The 18,094-nt window shown below is 41.1% G+C and overlaps 2 long non-coding RNA genes across 3 annotated transcripts; one reads left to right on the top strand and one right to left on the bottom strand.

The window, feature by feature from the left end:
* Positions 1-3,031: 3,031 nt before the first annotated feature.
* Positions 3,032-13,354, bottom strand: LOC139034653 (uncharacterized). Its single transcript, XR_011487146.1, has 2 exons — positions 12,741-13,354; positions 3,032-3,239 (listed from the first exon to the last, which is right to left on the bottom strand). It is a non-coding gene; the product is annotated as an uncharacterized lncRNA (long non-coding RNA).
* LOC139034652 (uncharacterized) lies at positions 7,233-8,987 on the top strand. Of its 2 annotated transcripts, none has more exons than XR_011487144.1 (2): positions 7,233-7,688; positions 8,685-8,987. It is a non-coding gene; the product is annotated as an uncharacterized lncRNA (long non-coding RNA). The 2 variants fall into 2 exon arrangements; XR_011487145.1 differs by having other exon boundaries at positions 7,233-7,446.
* Positions 13,355-18,094: the final 4,740 nt, after the last annotated feature.

An 18,094-nucleotide genomic window follows, 5' to 3' on the forward strand; every position in this document is an offset into this window, starting at 1 on the left:
CTGTTACCGCTTCCACCTTTTCCCCTTCTATTCACAGGTATATTACACAATAAAAAATTTTGTGGACAGAACTTTTGGGAAATTCTGAGATAAGCCAAGTGGCATGGCTCCCTTATTTCAGGAATTCTCAAGGTCTTGTTTTTTTTTTTAATCATCAATAGGGTGATATATGAAGTAGTTTCCAAATATATTTGACTTCAGAATTTTTTAAATCTAGAATATCTTGTTATACTAGAAATATGAAGAAAAAAACTTTAGAAAGAAGGATCATAAAAATTCACATAGTTTGACCTTTGATTGTTCATCTTGTGCAAGCCTTCCCCAAACAAGGTGGGCCTTGACTTTATCTGCACCAAGGAGAATCCCACACAGCACCACATGGGTCCTGCAGGCTGTGTCAATTTATGTAGCAATTTTCCCACACAAACCATCTGGCCTCTGCTTGAATGCCTGAAGTAATGAGGTTCGCTGCCTTCCAAGGTAACCTCTTCCATTTTTCACATCTCTGATGGCTAGAAAGGCCTTTCTTAATCTTGAGTGTCCATCTGTTTCCTTGTGACTTTTGTCTGTTGGTCATAGTTCTGCTTTCTGAGACCATTTAAAATTTATCTAAGATACTCAATGTATTGTGAATTTTTAAAACTTTATGCTATTTTCCCCTTTTCTTTTCTATTGCCTCAACATCCTTGCAAATAGACTGTGAATACCCTGCCCAGGTGACCAGGTGCACAAATGTGCCACAAGTTCCACTTCCAGCCCTCTGTTGACTGTGACCTAGTGACTTTCAAAGGCATCAGTGAAGTCCCCTTCTTCTTGTGTACTCCACCCCAGTCCCCAGTAAAGGTGCTTGCCCACAGGTCCTCACTTTTCCGTGGCCCCACACCTGCATGGTCAAGTCAGCTCCTTTGGCATTCTGTCCATGTGGCCCCTCATGGTGTGTGGTGACTCTGTCTCCCAAGGATCTGTGAGTACAAAAAGTTTTGCTTCCTTGTGTCCCCTTTTATGGCCACCCCCTCAAAGGACACAGAACTCACAGCCAGGTTAAGTTTATAATTTGTTGTGCAAAATAGAGTCAATCTTGCTGCCCCATACAGAGATAGGCGCCTTGCTTTACTTCAGCCCCACTTGCCCTGGGTCCTGCTGTTGTTCAGTCACTCAGTTGTGTCTGACTTTTTGCGACCCCATGGACTGCAGCACACCAGGCTTCCCTGTCCTTCACCATCTCCCAGAGTTTGCTTAAACTCAGTTGAGCTGGAGATGCCATGGGTCCTGAGTTGCTAATAATACTTAGGATGCTTGAGCCATTCCTCCAAGGAACAGACTCAATTGCCTGTTTTCCTGACTTAAAGAACTGCTTGTGCAAGGCATAGTTCCTAGTGCTGAAAATAAACAAAGTCATCAGACACAGTCCTGCCCTCAGAAATGCTAACAGTCCAGGAGGTAGAGAGGCCCACAAATGAATGAATGAATGCTCAGTCACTTGGTCGTGTCTGACTCTTTGCGGCCCCATGGACTGTAGCCCTCTAGGCTCCTCTGACCATGGAATTTTCCAGGCAGGAATACTGGAGTGGGGTGCCATGTCCTACTCCAGGGGATCTTACTGACTCAGGTCTCCTATACTGTAGGCGGGTTCTCCACCACTCGCATGACTTGATAATGCAATGAGACATAATACAGGCATAGCTGAGGTGCTAGGGGAGACAAAGGAGAAGCCACTATTTCTATCAGAGAAGACTTCATAAAGGGGATGATGTTTGATTTGCTCTTTGAAAGACAAAAAAGAGTTTTCTAGATTGAGGACTGGGGGATGGGCACTGCAGAAAAAAGATAACATCATATAAAGATATATGAGCTGTATTTGGGAAACCAAGAATTTTGGTATGTGTGAAATGCAGGCTGCCTTGAAGCATAATGATAAAAGAGGTATGATGAGAGATAAGGCAGAATTTTTGACCATCTGGCCTTCTAAGAGAAATGAGAGAGAAAAAATAGTTATTGGAAGGAAAGATCAAGTAAAAATGGGAGGGATTAACTGTGGACATAAGGGGTGAAGTTTTTGAGGAGAGTAGGGGAAAAAAATGGATGGACAGCTATGAAGAGTGAAAGAAGCTGATCTGAAAAGCCTACTTATTGTGTGATTCTAACCATATGACATTCTGGAAAAGGTAAAACTGTGGAGACAGTAAGAAAATCAGTGGTTGCTAGGGGCTGGGGAGAGGAGATGAATAGGCAGAATGAGGGGGATTTTTAGGGCAGGAAACTATTCTGCATGATAGTATAATGAAAGATACATGTTCCTATACATTTATGCAAACCTGTAAGATGTACAGCACCCAAGAGCAAACCCCTAAGGTAAACTCTGTACTTCAAGTGATTATAATGCGTCAGTTGTAACAAACGTATCCCTCTGGAAGGGGATATTGATAATGGGGGGAAGCGATGCATATGTAGGGGCAGGGGGAAAGTGGGAAGTCTCTGTACTTTCCTCTCAGTTTTGCTGAGAAGCTACAACTGCTTTTAAAAAATAAAGTCTTAATAAACACTTTTAAGAAGCTTTATATGGAGACCTAAACAAAGAGTGAAAGAGATGACTAAATGTTATGCTCACTAGCAGTGAAGAGATAGCACTAATTTGTGTGAAAGCCAAAGAGTAGATTGTTGTGACTTTCTCTGTGGTATCAGTTCAGATTCGGGGATGGATGTAGCAGGTAGGAAGCACGCTGAGGTAAGACAAACAACAAGAGACCAAGATCAAAGTAAGATAATGAAGGTAAAAATATTTAATCTGCAAAGCATTATGTGCTCCTAAAGAATATCAACAACCACTACTGCTCCAACTATTATAAGTACAACTAATACTAGTTGTAGTTTATAAAGGAAGACATGAGAAGAATATTCTAGGGTGATGGTAATAACATTACTAAATGGTTGACCAAGGGATTCGGCCTAAATGGAAGTGACTGCAGAACTGGATCAGGTAGATCCAGAGGAGTGGACAACTGTCTGTTCCAATGAGAATAAAAGCTTCATAAAGGATCATAAGACACAGCTTTATTGAGAGTAAGTAAGGCTGGTTTCTGCAACACCCCTAATCCCAGTGTCTTAACACCATAAAAGGTTTACTTCTTGCGCAGGAGAAATCTGGTGCCAATGTTCAGTGCGATGGATTTCCTCCAGGTGGCGACTCAGAGACCCAGAACCCTTCGATCCAGCAGCTTCTTGGAATCTTCAACTTGTAGCTGAGCAATTGCCAAGAGAAAAAAAAATGCAAATCATGAATTAAATGTTAGGGTCAGTGGGAAGTGGTTTACATCATTTTTGTACCCATTGCATTGACCATAGGTTGCTTCAAGCCACATCTGGGCATAGTGTAACTGGAAGGTATGGTCCTTCTATGTGCTCAGAGAGAAATAAAATGTTTTCCTGCAAACATCTCATTGCCTCTGCAACACATAGTCTCTGCCCTCACAGTCTAACATAAATGAAGAGACAGCCACTGTCCTTTCAATGAGACAGTCACGTAGTATGAACTCGGTTTTGTGCAGTCACACAGGAAGGAGTGATTAATTCTGGCTGAGTGAGTCCAATGAAGCATTACTGAAAGAGTGAATTTTTAAAAACTATTTTAGTGAAGTAAAGCACTGTGACTCAGTTATACATACGTGTGTTCTTTCTTTTTCATGTTCTTTTCATGTATGGTTTGTCACATGATATAGAATCTAGTTCCCTGCGCTATACAGTAGGACCTTGCTATTTACCCATCCTATATATTATAGTTTGCCTCTGCTAATCCAAAACACCCATTCCTTCCTTTCATTCCCTGTTCCACTTTGGCAACCACTGATATTTTCTCTATATCTGTGAACCTGTTTTTGTTTCATAGATATGTGGATTTGCAACGATGTGAATAGACCTAAAGGTTGTCATACTAAGGGAAGTAAGTCAGAATCAGAAAGACAAATACCACATGATATCACTTATCTGTGAAATCTAAAATATGATACAAATCAGCACATCTCCAAAAAGTAACTTTTAATCTCATCCCTGAAAAAAGGTTGGGATTTCTACCACCTAGCAGAAAAGACAGAGAAAAAATTCCTCTTGGAAAGAGGCATAAAGGCCAAAACTCAGAACTTCGGAAGGAAGTGGCATGTTTAGATACATGGGGTTTATGGGGAAGGTGGCCTGAAGGATTAAGCTTTTAAGAGAGGAAATTTGAGCTTAAAGAATGTGGGACTAATTTTAGGGTGAAGTGTGAGCCGATGAAAAATTTTAAATCAGGTGATTGACATGATCAGACGAAATTTTAGAAGAAATGTAGACATTTGTGTGGAGGGTGTTGCAGTAGTCTTGGAGGAAAATGATGAAAGCTCAGTAGCAGGAGCAGCAGGCAGGAAGTGATCAATCAGCCAGTCAGCTTTTTGCTGGCTGAATGGACAGAGTTGTCTTTCCACCTCTGTCTCCAAGTCACTGATGCGAGGCTATTGACCTGAGCTGAGAGAACTCCATCATCTCCATTTTCCAAAACCCACAACCCCATTCTCATACCTTTTCTAACCTGGTCTCTTCTACCTAACAATTTTATTTTTTAAAACTTGTCCAGTTCCTGATTAGTTGAAGATTACCTTTTTTGGCCAGAAAAATTATACAGGTTAAAAACAATGGTGGAATTTCAGGTATTGAAGAAGCCAAAAAATTGTTCGTTTTGAACAGAATATTATTTTATGTTTTCATGAACTGTTGTTGTTCAGTTGCTAAGCTGGATCTGACTCTTTGTGACCCTGTGAACTGTGGCAAATCGGGCTCATCTGTCTGTGGGGTTTTTCCAGGCAAGGATACTGGAGTGGGTTGCCATTTCCTTCTCCGTTTTCATGAATAAGGCCACCTATATGAGATGTCTCCTTAATTTCTACATATGCTGTTAATCACATACCAGATGGACCAATTAATTCAATTAAGCTGATGAAATCCATCAGCTTAGAAAAATCAAAGCTGTAATAATTCCCTCTTTTGAACACTACCATTTGTGTCCAGCTTTGCCTTATAAACAGCAATGACTTATTTTATGGACTGTATTATTCTTGGTTCTCAATTAAGAACCTGGTTTTCAATTGTCTTTTTTTGAACTGTGTCAGTCTAGACAATTATGTTATATCCTTCCCTCCCCAAAATGTCTCTCATAGGAGTTTGAGCAGTTTACATTGTCAGTAATGAAGCTGCCAAATTACTGGCGTCGGAAAAAAGAGATCAAATAGCAAGATCAATGAGACTTAACTGGGTAACAATATGGTGGTTTTCATCAGTTGTCAATTAAACTGCCAGACTTAATTGGTACTGTGTTTGAAAATGTGATAAGTAATGACACAAATATGTACACTCAAATATTTGAAGCTGAGAGTCTTCTTTTGTGAATTTGGTTTTTTTCTTTCCAGTTCTCAGCCTCTTACCCTGTTCTGTCCCCTGCAGACAAACATTGTTATGTGTTGTCTAAGAAGGATGTCAAACAAAATCACTAGTTAGACTTTTCTGTAGGAAGGGTTTTCAGGCTCCAGTCTCCATGCTAGCTTGGAGTCCTTGTGTGGGTGACTTGGACTGACTGAGTTACTGAGCTATTTGCTCTGCATCAAATGTCCATGAGGAATTATCACAGCCCTTCAGAACCTTGAGGTTGTTAGCCTCATTTCTTTCATCTATTACACCAAGTACAGGGAGAAAATCAAGTTCTGCAGAGTCTATTCAACAAATACTTTCCGAATATGTGTTACGAATATTTGAGGTAAGGTGAGATAGATGGTATGGCACAGAAAACATGGTGACAAATGACATGAGGGCATCCAGGCAAAAACTCCCTGCCTCTGCAAAGGAGCTCATAGTCCAGTTGGCAGATACACAAACTCCTGGCAGAGAATCTAGGGTGTGTGGAAGGAAGCAGCCGAGGGGACAGAGTTAGGAGACATTTGAGGAGGACAGAGGAGCCTGGTGTGCTATAGGCCATGGGGTTGCAAAGAGTCAGGCATGCCCTAGTGACTGAACAACAACGAGCCCTTCTCTAGTTTCTAGAACCAACCCTGTTCCTTTTTGAGTTATTCTAAAGATGAACTGGGTCAGCAACCCAGGCTTGTCCTGCCCTGCTTGAGTGGACTGCTTTGGGAATTTGACTCTTCCCTTGCTCCTGAAACCAAGATATTTTATTGATTTCTTTTTAGGGAAATTTCTCTTCCAATGCTCTGTTCCCTTTTGTCAGAGAGAGGCTCATTGGAAAAGACCCTGAAGCTGGGCAAGATTGAAGGCGGGAGGAGAAGGGGACGACAGAGGATGAGATAGCTGGATGGCATCACCGACCCAATAGACATGAGTTAAAGCAAACTCTGGGAGATGGTGAAGGACAGGGAAGCCTGGCGTGCTGCCGTCCATGGGGTCACAAAGAGTTGGGCACAACTGAGTGACAGAACTGAACTGACTGAAGGAAATTGAGGCAACACTTGTGTGAATCTTCAAGTTCACTGTAACGGGAGAGCAGGCTATAACCCCACCAGGTGAAGAAAAACAAGTGAGAATAAACATTGAGCAATGGGAAAGAGAAGAACATGCTTGAGCACTGGGGAGAAGATTAGTTTGGAAAGACTAGCATTTTATAAACTTTATTGATGAAAGCAACATAGTGATGAAAAGTGACAATTTTACTTTTCAGAGAATGGTGGAAGAGAGAATTCAGAGGAGACAGTCTTATTCTTAAGGATAGTTGTCAACTTAAAGTAAAACTATGTTTAGGGAATGTGTTTTGTATAGTTTATTATAGTTCTACATTTTTCTACCTGTTTATATGCACTCTCAAGTATCCTGTTCTAGCATATCTGAGAAATTTCCTGGGCTCCACTACTCTTATATAAGTCTAAAGAGTCACAGTGTTTCCTACACAGAGGTATGATAAACAAGATGGATATTCTTTTGCCAAGAGCCAAGGTAATTCTGAACTGACAGTCTTGCAGGGATTGAAAAAGATCATACAAATTCTTGACTCTGAGAAATCTGACTCATTCCCACAAATGAGGAAAACATGCAAAGAAAGAGACTCATCCCACAAATGTTGATTTAGCAACCATAAATGTTCTGTCCTAGAGATTCAGAGATGAGTTATGCATGTGAGGGGCTTACAGCAGGGTCAAGAACTCAGGAATCATTATAAAGTAACCCAGGAAACCTAGGGAAACATTCTGTGGTCAAGGCACATCAGAAGGAATAATCATTCCTTCAGCTGGAGGCAGTGGTACAGCCAGGAAGATTTCCCAGAGGAAGTGACACTTGGATTGTGGAGAAGACACTCTGGCATGACCTGGAGTATATGATGTAATGGTGATGCTCAGGGGGTTCAGAGGAGGGTTCTGTGCACTGCCTGACTTTGCCTGGGGACCCTTCTTGGAAAGGCTCTGGAGATGTCACCAAGAGGTGATGTCTCTGAATTAGCTTGCTTTTGGCATTGTAAAGATTGATTGCTTTATCAAAACTATTTGGTCAGCTTACCTTTTAAAATCTTTCATTATGGAGAATTTAAAACATACAAAAGAAGACAGAAGAGTACAATAAACCTGCATGTACCCATCATCCAGCTTCAGCAACTAATAAGTCCATATGACTTCTCCATAAGCTCTGGGATATATTGTAGACTTAGCCACTTAACTGGAGATCAGGTTAGTTAATCAACCTGAATCTGAGTGTTCTTGCCTTTTTAATTCTGCAGATACACAGAAACGTCTGAGAGGCTATCCTTACTGTCAACTTATTTAGCCCTATCTCATAGGTCAGTGCTCTTATCTACATACAGTCCTCTTTTAGTTCTATTGTTGCTGCTGTTTAGTCGCTAAGCTGTGTCCAACTCTTTTGTGACCCCATGAACTGTAGCCCACCAGGTTCCTCTTTCCGTGGGATTTCCCAGGCAAGAAGACTGGAGTAGGTTACCATTTCCTTCTCCATTTAGAGAAATATTTCTATACTTTATAGAAATAGATTTTTAGCTATTGCTGCCTGCTTTCAGATTTAAAGTCTGGGTATCACATTTTTTTCCACCTACCCCATCCTATACCAGCTTCTCTTCCTGGGTCCCTTGCTAAGGAAATGGCACCTATGTTCATCTGGACACTCAAGTCAGCTTGATGCTTCCAGGTTCACTCAGTCACGAGATATTTTCAAACTTCTTTCAAGTCTATCATTTTCTATCCTTCTATGCCAGCTAACCTATTGGCAATGGAGTATGGACTCAATGGACATGAGTTTGAGAAAATCTGGGAGATAGTAAAGGACAAAGAAGCCTGGCATGCTGCATTTCATGGGGTCACAAAGAGTCGGAAATGACAGTGATTGAACAACAAACCTAGTCTAAGCTCCTACCATTCCTTACTTGGACCTAGTAGTATTTCCTTGTCCTCCTATGTTCACTCAATCCATTGTCCAGACTGAAACCAGAATGACCATCAAAAGCTCAAATCCAATAATGCCACTACCCTGGTTAATGTCTCTTTGTTTCCTTTATATTGAAGTCTAAGTCTCTTAAACTTCCTATCATCTTTAATAACCCAGCCTTTTTATATTGCTATGGCATCATCTCTCGTTACCTGCTACCTCCAACTTTTATGTTGCATTAGACAACAAGCAATCCTTGAATGTTCTGTGTTTTCTTTTGCTTTCAGGACTTTGTGGAAATTGTTCTGTCTTCCTCAAAAACTATCCCCCCTTCATCCACATCATGTGTCATCACCTCCTTAATGAAGTCCTCCCTGACATCTCAATCCTGGATTAGCTACTCCTCCCCTGGTCTCAAGCTTTTAGTAGTGCTGATCACACTGTATTATAAACAGCCTGTTTGCCTCTGCTCCTCAAATGAGACAACAAGCAACTTGAGGACAGGGACGGCCTACAGCCCAGCACAATGCCTGCTATGTTATTGGGTACCCAATGAGATTTATTGAATAAATGGTAGATATTAATATTAATTACTGATTTAATGTCATTATTAATCCTTTTAACAATTCTACATTTTCCACAGTGGCTGACACATATTAGTCACTCAGCACATTTTATTACATTAAGCAGCCATTTATCATTTATTATGTATTTGACATATTGCAGTACCCTTTTGTAAATATGATTTAATTTAATTCTATCAACCTTCTCACCTTGAACTATGTTTTATTATCCTCAACTAAAAGACTAAAAAGAAAACTAAGCTCAGAAACCTTGAATAGCTTTCTCTGGGCCAAATTAATAATGGAATGGGGTTCAAGATAAGCTTTTCTTTCCAAGTGAAGAAAATAGTTTGAGAATAGGGGAAGAATAATATGCAGCTTCCATACTCTCTGCCCAGCCTTCTCTGTATCAGATTTATTTAAAGAAAAATAACTTAATGTCTTTGCAATGTGTTTTCCCAGTGAAAAGTAAGAGAAAACGAAAGGCTGCTAACACTATGGTAAGAGAAGAACACTTATTTCCAGTGTGTATCTGTGAAGTCTATCAAAATGGAATGTAACTCAGAGAAGAAGCAAATTACAATTCTTGTATGATTCAATCATTATCTGCAGATATTTGAAGGGGCCTGAGGGTAGGCAAAGCAAATAGATAAAACATCACAGAATCTTTAATCAGCTCATCTGGTGGGAAAGAAGGTGAAATGGATGATGATGGTGATTTTGTTCCCTGACTGGAATGTAGAATGTTTTATGTTTTCACAGCCAAGTTAGAGAGATTAGGATGTGTAGATGGATTAAGTGGCTGTCTAGCTGATGTTAAAAAGGGGAAGTGAATGCTTTTCTGAATAAATATTTCTCACCTAAAACATCGTCTGAAATTCCACTGTGAGCAAACCCAGTCAAATACTCCTTTGGGCAGAGAGTTTATATGAGAAATCCTAATATAACTTCCCCATGAGCCTGTGTGATGGAGGGAAAGGCACTCTGGTTTTTGAGGTCTGCTTTCTTCCTCTGCTGCTTAGTCGCCCTGTGAACTGGCCAAGTAACTCTTGCAACACAACCAACAGGGCTGTTTTCTCATCTGTAAAACAGGAGGAGGAGAACACAACCACTATATACCATCAGCTTTACCGTTGCTGTTGGTCTAGGGGTGATTAGTGATCCTATCTCTGCAGTAGGCCAGCCTGTCTCTAATCCTCCTTGATCCCTATGTTCTGTCCAGCTGTCATCAGTGATGTGTGGACCCCAGGATTGTCAGGAGTTAGCAGTAGATTTGTGGAAACTATATGAATCAGGGAAAGTGAAAGTGTTAGTTGCTCAGTTGTCCATAGGAAAGTGAAAGTATTAGTTGCTCCTCTGTTCATGGGATTCTCCAGGCAAGAATACTGGAGTGGACTGCCATGCCCTCCTCCAGGGGATCTCCCTGACCCAGGAGTCGAACCTGGGTCTCCTCCCTAGGTCTCCTGCATTGCAGGCAGATTTCTTTTTTTTTACCATCAGAGCCACCAGGAAAAGCCCATGAATCAGAGAAATACCAAATATTCTTATTTATTTCTCTCCACCTTTTTTTTTTTTGACATTTGACATGGATTTCTAGAGTATAGTTTCCAGCTAGAAAGCATTCTTGCTTTTTGCTGAGCCACAGATGCATCTTCTTTAAAATGAAAATGCATAATATGTACTTAGTCTCCACTGAGGACTTCTTTTGCCTCATCTTAAATTGTAGGCGAGGTTTCAATGGGTAGTGCATTTGTGACAGTTTAACAAGCCGCCTGGCACAATGTAGGCAGGGCAGGAAGTTAGTTTCCCATATCTACTTCTGCTTTTCCAGCTGCATATCAAGTAAAATCAACTTGCGTATCCTTATACAAAACTTGGCCTATACAAACATGTAGCATCTGACTTTTAATGGTTCCTTACCCTTAGAGAAATAAACCAATTATTTCTTGAGTCATTGAGAAATTATTTATTTCTCTTGAGTCAACCATCTCTCAATAAACATGATTTCTATTGCAGAGTCTTATTTCTCTTACATGCTTGAAAGTGAGGCAGCATCTAATTAGAGTTAGGTTGCCTTAATGAGAAGTTTTTTGAACCTGGAGACACCCACTTGGCCACCAAGGCTCCTATTGGTGCTTCCTGCCACCAAGAAATCTTAAATGGCTAGGGTTAGAGGGTCTGACAAGGATGTCAGCTGCTGTATCTGATTTCATGTGACAGCTAATTATAACAATCCTTTAGAAAAAAATAAAGAAGCTGTTGTCATAGTAATGGCTGACTCCCCAAGCAGGATGCATACCCCCAGTTGGAGCATGTGACAAATATCAATTTGTTGTGTGCAATGTAGGAATAATTGAGCCAGTACTTCAGGGAGAAAAAATTTGATATGGACAGTTTCATGTGCTTGTACCGTATTGCCTCCCCTCTGTGCAACCATGATTTTCTTCTGATCTCTATTTCCTCTTCCAAGAATGTCACTCTTCAGGGATTTGTACCCTTATTAAGTGCATTCTGTGAAACTGATGTTGCGGGGCACACATACATCAGCAGCATCAATGGTGGGGGGGCTGTAGTGATGGTTCAGCCAAGTAATTGCAGCCAAAGAATCTGCCTGCAGTGCAAGTAGCCTTCATCAACCAGGCAGGAAAAGCTGCAAAAAGCAGAAACCTCACAATAAGGCAACTACCAGCTGGACAGACCCATGTTTGAATCCTCCTTCCTCCAAGTTATAGCTTTATGACCTTGGGCAAGTTATTTTATCTCTCCAAGCATTATTTTCCTCATTTAAAAAATGAGAATAATAAAACTACCCATGGTATGCAGTCAGTCTGTATGAGAATTAAACGAGTTGGTTTGTAATGTACTTGGCTCAGGAGTGGCATGGAGTAACCGCTCAGTGAATCGTTGTCATCTTATTTTGATAGGACTCAGAGTGGTAATAATGTGATGTCCTCAATAACTACACAAAGTGAGAAGGCAAATTGGAATGAGAACTTGCCCTAAGAATTCAATCCCTTTAAGCCTGAGGAAATATTGTGATCTGAATCTTTCTACTCTAACCTCTGATCTTACCAATTGAAGGTATCATCCTCAGGGAACATTTGGTAAAGGTGGTGGGTTGAAAAAAATGTACATTGTTTTACTCCATTCCCAAAACTCTATTGAAACAACAGTGAAGAGAGGTATCTTAAAAGGTAAAAATCCACAGGAGTAGAGAAAATGAAAAGAGATAAAGTTGCAAGCAACATTTTAAGAAGTGAAATGCAAATAAATTAGCAGCCGGTGGGGGGTGGGGGGGGTGGAAAGCTGAATCTTAAGCCAGTACTGGTAAAAAGTTGACAAAGAACCTATTTACATGCAGAATCCTTCAAAAACTTGTGAATTCACACCAAGTCCCTCAGGACTTGGAAAGGAATAAAAGTCTGCTTAAAAGTCTGTTTATGACACAGATCTCTAGATTCCTTCCCTCACACATTGCAGCCAGGTATACACCCTACCCCACTCTGATAGAAGATTTGAAATGTGTTCTCTGGATGGGATAAAACAATACACCCTGGGCTAGAGGATTCTGGGGGCAGTTGACAGTATGGCACCGTTATGAAAACAGGGACAAGAAAACTTTTGTGTCCTAAATAGTCAGGTCTCCAGCCAGCTCTGCCAACACAGCTCTAAGAATGCCAGCTACCAGACTGTGTCCTCCAATATAATACTGGAGAATGGAGGATTCTTCCCCAGAAAGAGGAAAGATTTATAATTTGATATAAAATGGCCCAAACTCACCGTTAGAGTCCTCACTCAGCAAATCCAGTCCCCTTTAAGTCCAGAGCTTCTAACAAACTTTTCTTGCTACTTGTACTAGTAGGAATGAGAGGAGAGGAGAGGTAAAGTTGCAATAATATTTATAAGATCAAGAGTTAGAATCATTTCAGATTTCTTTCAGCAGTCATACAAGAAGCTAGAAGATATTGTAGGGGAGCGTTCAAAATTCTGAATAAAATTGTTGCAGGAAGGGGGGACCCTTTCCAGGGCTTGAAACTGGGCTTTTGTCTAACACTCAGAAATGAATTGTCTGAGGAGACACATGTGCTGACAAAGTAAGAGATTTTATAGGGAAAGGGCACCCAGGTGAGAGCAGTAGTGAAGGGAACCCAGGAGAACAGCTATGCTAGTGGCTCGCAGTCTTCGGTTTCATGGTGATGGGATTAGTTTCTGTGTGGTCTTTAGCCAATCATTCTGACTCAGAGTCCTTCCTGGTGATGCAGCCTTGTTCAGCCAAGATGGATGCCAGAGAGAAGGATTCTGGGAGGTGGTCGGACATGTGGTGTCTCCTTTTGAACTTTCCTGAACTCTTCCGGTTGGTGGTGGCTTATTAGTTCCGTGTTCCTTACCAGGACCTCCTGTTGTAAAACAACTCATGCAAATGGTTACTATGGTGCCTGGCCAGGGTGGGCGGTTTCAGTCAGTGTGCTTCGCCTAATAAAATGATTCATAAGTTAGACATAATACCCAACCATATTATCAATCAGATTTGAGAACAAGATAAAGACATCTTCAGAAATGTAAGTTCTCAAAATTTTACCTTCAGTATATTCTTTTTCAGAGAGCTCTGCTCTACCAAAGAACGTACTTTCTTTAAACAAGGGGGATAACAAAAGCAAGAATTCCTCAATATATATATATAATTGATTGAATAACTGTTATTTCTGAATATTTTGAGATGAGAGCTGAATAGCTGACAGAGATTTGGATGAATTTGTGTTACCCTACATAGAAAGATAAGTAAATTAAACAACAGTAGTAAGACAATCATTAGCTCTGAAGAAAAATATAATTATATAGAAAGGAAAAGTGATCAGTGAATACCATGGGATTCAGCGGGAAGGGTGTTTACATAATTGTAAAAAAAAAAAAAAAAACAAAACAGAGAACATTGACCTAGCCCAGATTAAGATGTAACTGTCATGAGAATATTTGGGTAGCCTGGAAAGATGTGTATATGAGATAATGGAGGAGGGAGAAAAAAAATCAAGAAGTAGCAATATCTGGAATAAATACCAAAGTAAACTAAAACCTAGCTGAAATAATAGAAAGCAATTGTCTCTGGGGAGGGGACTTTTCAAGAGAGGGGACTTACTCCTTTCTGAAACAAATCTATGGAATCATCGACTTTAAATGTAAATATGTAACCGATTAAAGCAAGTATGCAAACTAAAAAGCAGGAGTAAAACCTTCTCAGTTGGGACATGAGCTCTCTGCCTGTGGACCACTCTGATTCTAATGGGTTTCCAGGCAATCCCCAAACACTGCATATTTCCCATACCCATCACGGGAAGGGTATCAAAGAGGATGCATTTGGGAGTGTAGTTGTATCTACCTACCACATTACGGTTGTTTTTGTTCAATTGCTAAGTCGTGTCTGACTCTTTTGTGACTCTGTGGACGGTAGCCCACCAGGCTTCTCTGTTTATAGGATTTCCCAGGCAAGAATACTAGAGTGGGTTGCTATTTCCTTCTCCAGGGGATCTTCTCAACCGAGGGATCAAACCTGTGTCTCCTGCATTGCAGGCAGTTTCTTTACCACTGAGCCACCTGGGAAGCCCACCATATTACAGTGACTAATGTTTAAAAACAATAGCAGATTTTATAAATGAAAATCCCACACAATTTTTCCTAAGTATTTCCCCCTTGCTACTTACTCTGGAATTCCTAGGTGGCTACATTTCCAGTGAGTGACTAGGAACTCAAGACTGCTAGGAGAGAGAGGGAATAGTCAAAAGAAGCATCCAGACACCAACAGGATGGCAGTTAGCAAGGTGGTAACAGATCAGTCCTAGGTGTTCATTGGAAGGACTGATGCTGAAGCTGAAACTCCAATACTTTGGCCACCTGATGCAAAGAGTTGACTCATTGGAAAAGACCCTGATGCTGGGAGGGATTGGGGGCAGGAGGAGAAGGGGATGACAGAGGATGAGATGGCTGGATGGCATCACCGACTCAATGGGCATGAGTTTGAGTAAACTCCGGGAGTTGGTGATGGACAGGGAGGCCTGGCGTGCTGCTATTCATGGGGTCACAAAGAGTCGGACACAACAGAGCGACTGAACTGAACTGAACAGCCAATGGCCAGCAGAATGTAAATAATAGCAATAATAATACTATTCATATGAGTATGGGACATCTAATTTATTAAAGATATCCTTTAAAAGAATGCCTGCCATAATTAAGGAGAGCATCATCGTGCTTATTTAGTAAGATATTAAAGTATAGATGTTATGGATCAACAGCCCCATCTGGGCTCCCGGCCAAAAGCCGGCATGAACTGTAAGGCGTATACACCAGCCACCTTGGATGTCTAGCCCATTTGGGCCAGGTAATGCCAAGTCCAACTTTTATCTCACTGTCACCCCATCAGAGTTCCCCAAAGGAGAATCACTCAGGTGGGCTTAGTTGGTCAAAAAAAACAATGAAAAATAATAATCGATTTTTGTTTTAAGTCACTAAGATTTGGGGTGGTTTGCCATGCATCAATAAACTTTACAGGGATGGATAGTCTACTCCAGCTCCCCCATTTTCCTGATAAGAAATCTGGAACGAGGTCAAGGCTCGTGGTCAAGGCTTCAGAGCAGAGCAGTGGTTGAGTCAGGAGCAGACTCAGGCCTCCAGACCTTCAGGCTAACCTTCAGGTTCATCACCAAGCCACTTAATCTATATGAAATCCTGCCAATGTTTTCTTCTCCCCTTCCTGCTTCTCTTCTTCCTCCTCTCCTTCTTGTACCTTTTTATTCTGATATTTCAAACTTACAGAAAATTTCAAGTATAGAACCAGAGATCCCCATATATTCTTCACCCAGATGCACCAATGGTTTGCATTTTACCTCATTTGTCAGTGTTCTTTCAAAGAGAACATTTCCCCATAGGGACGCTGCCCACAAAACAAATTCCCGCAGAGTGGTTAGTCACTACCCAGATCATCCCAGTGGGAATGCGAGCAGGAACGGGCATTTGGGAATAAAAGGGGTGTAGGAGGAAATGCTCTGGAGAAAAGGGAGCTGTTACTTAAGGAGAAAGGGCATAGAAAGGGGAGAGCAGAATCACTCAGATAAGATTCTCTACTGAGACAGGATCTGGAAGCAGGTCCCTGAACTGGTCTGTTGTACTGAACACAAGTTGAGCTTGAAGTCTGGAGGCAAAGGTTTGAACCTCATAATTAGCTGTTATGACCTAGAATGAGGTTCTTTCTCATCTCTGAAATTTGGTTTTAGCTTGCTTTATAAACCAGATTGAGGCTTTCCTGGTGACTCAGTGGTAAAGAATATGCCTTCAATGCAGGAGACACAGGAGACGTGGGTCAGAAAGATCCTCTGGAGGAGGGAATGGCAACCCACTCCAGTGTTCTTGCCTGTAGAACCCCATGGACAGAGGAGCCTGGCAGGCTACAGTCCACAGTGTCACAAAGAGTTGGACACAACTAAAGTGACTTATATGCATGCATAAACTAGATTAAATAAAGCAGTGCTTGTGAACCAGCTTAGTGAATGGTGCTAAGTAAATAAAATTTTAATCACTTGGATCTGAGTGTTGCAAGCTTTTTAGAAACACTGATGCTACTGCCCTATCTCCAGAAAATCTTATTTAGGTGGTCTGGGGTCCAGGCACTATGATTTAGTGGATAGCTTTGAATGTGATGCCACAGTATGCTTGTATTCTGGGAACCCTTCTGCACTGGATGTCCTCTGTCACGGCTCCTTTCACACTTCTGCTACCACTCTCCTTCCCAAAATAAAACCGCACTTGGGAGTATACGCCATTCCAAGCCTGGTGTACTTCACCATTATTGAATCATCTCATTTCGCTGTTGTTCATTTCTGTGTCCCTAATAATTCACATGAGAAAGACTGCTTCCTGGGAGAGCCTCGCAGATTCTCAATCTCTCTGTAACTAGTCAGAGATGAGCCCTTGAGTACAGGTTTTCTGTTTCCATCACAGAGTTCAACAGCTACCGTTCTTCCCTGCTAGCTCCTTATATGCCTAATTGCTGCCATACTGATCTATGTAATTTGGGATTGGCAGGAATTGTGACTCATATGCAAATACCTTTGAAAAGAAGTGTGGGAGGGATTTTACATTGGTCTTAGCAGGGCAAAAGAATAATTTCCCAAGTGAATATAACTTTTCTTGCAAAAATATTTTTTTCCGGTGCATTTATTTCCCTTTTTTTAAAACTACCAATATCCCAGAATTAAACCAGTTTGTTTCAATTTGCAATTTAAACTCTTCCTTTCTTCTCTTCCTCCTTTCCATTTCCCTCCTTCCTTCCTTTCTTGCTCTTTCTTTTCCTTCTTTATTTCTTCCCCTTCCTCTCCTTCCCCTCTCCCTTCCTCCTTCTGTTAAAAAAAATATATATATTCATTACACTTGTGAAAGATGGTAAGGCAAATTTTATTCAAAGGGGACTATAGGATAGTTGTAGGAACCACTGCAATAAGGTTTTACAGTAGAAGAGAGATTGCGCTCAACTCAATACAACAAAGAAAAGTGGGAACTTACAGCCAAAGAGCAAGTTGGGAATCAGTGATGGAAAATTACAAAGAGAAAGCATCAGAGATAAAGGGGGATTCTGATGGCAGACCAGAGTGACCAGACTTCATCTGTGGGATGCTGAAGGATGAGGAACCTGAATGAATATGGAGGGAGGTCAGACATGGAAGATGGAGGGTTCTAGCTAAACCAACTTCACAGGATTCTTGCTAAAATTGGACAGTGTAAAGACAAACACAGAAGCCTAAAAGTGAGGGTCTACTTGGGAAGAGAATTCAGAATTCTGATCTGATCAGAGATTGGTCAAGGAGAGAATCTTTGTCACCTCTCCCCGTCTACTCTCTTCTCTCCTTTCCCTCCTGCCTCTATGCTTTCCTACAAAACATTTACTGAACTCCTACCATCTATCTAGTGCCCCATTGAGTATAGAAACTGGAAAGATGTATAAGAAAGTGTTCTGTCCTTTTTGGAACTCCCAGTCTTAGATTAGAGAGCAACAAGCACAATACAATTGAAAAGATGTTATAATGGAGTTCTACAAACTTCTGCAGGAACATTCCACCTTTGTTTGGCATAGGTACAAGGAGGATAATTCA

The sequence above is a fragment of the Odocoileus virginianus genome, chromosome 4, assembly GCF_023699985.2.
Source record: "Odocoileus virginianus isolate 20LAN1187 ecotype Illinois chromosome 4, Ovbor_1.2, whole genome shotgun sequence".
Lineage (NCBI taxonomy): Eukaryota > Metazoa > Chordata > Mammalia > Artiodactyla > Cervidae > Odocoileus > Odocoileus virginianus.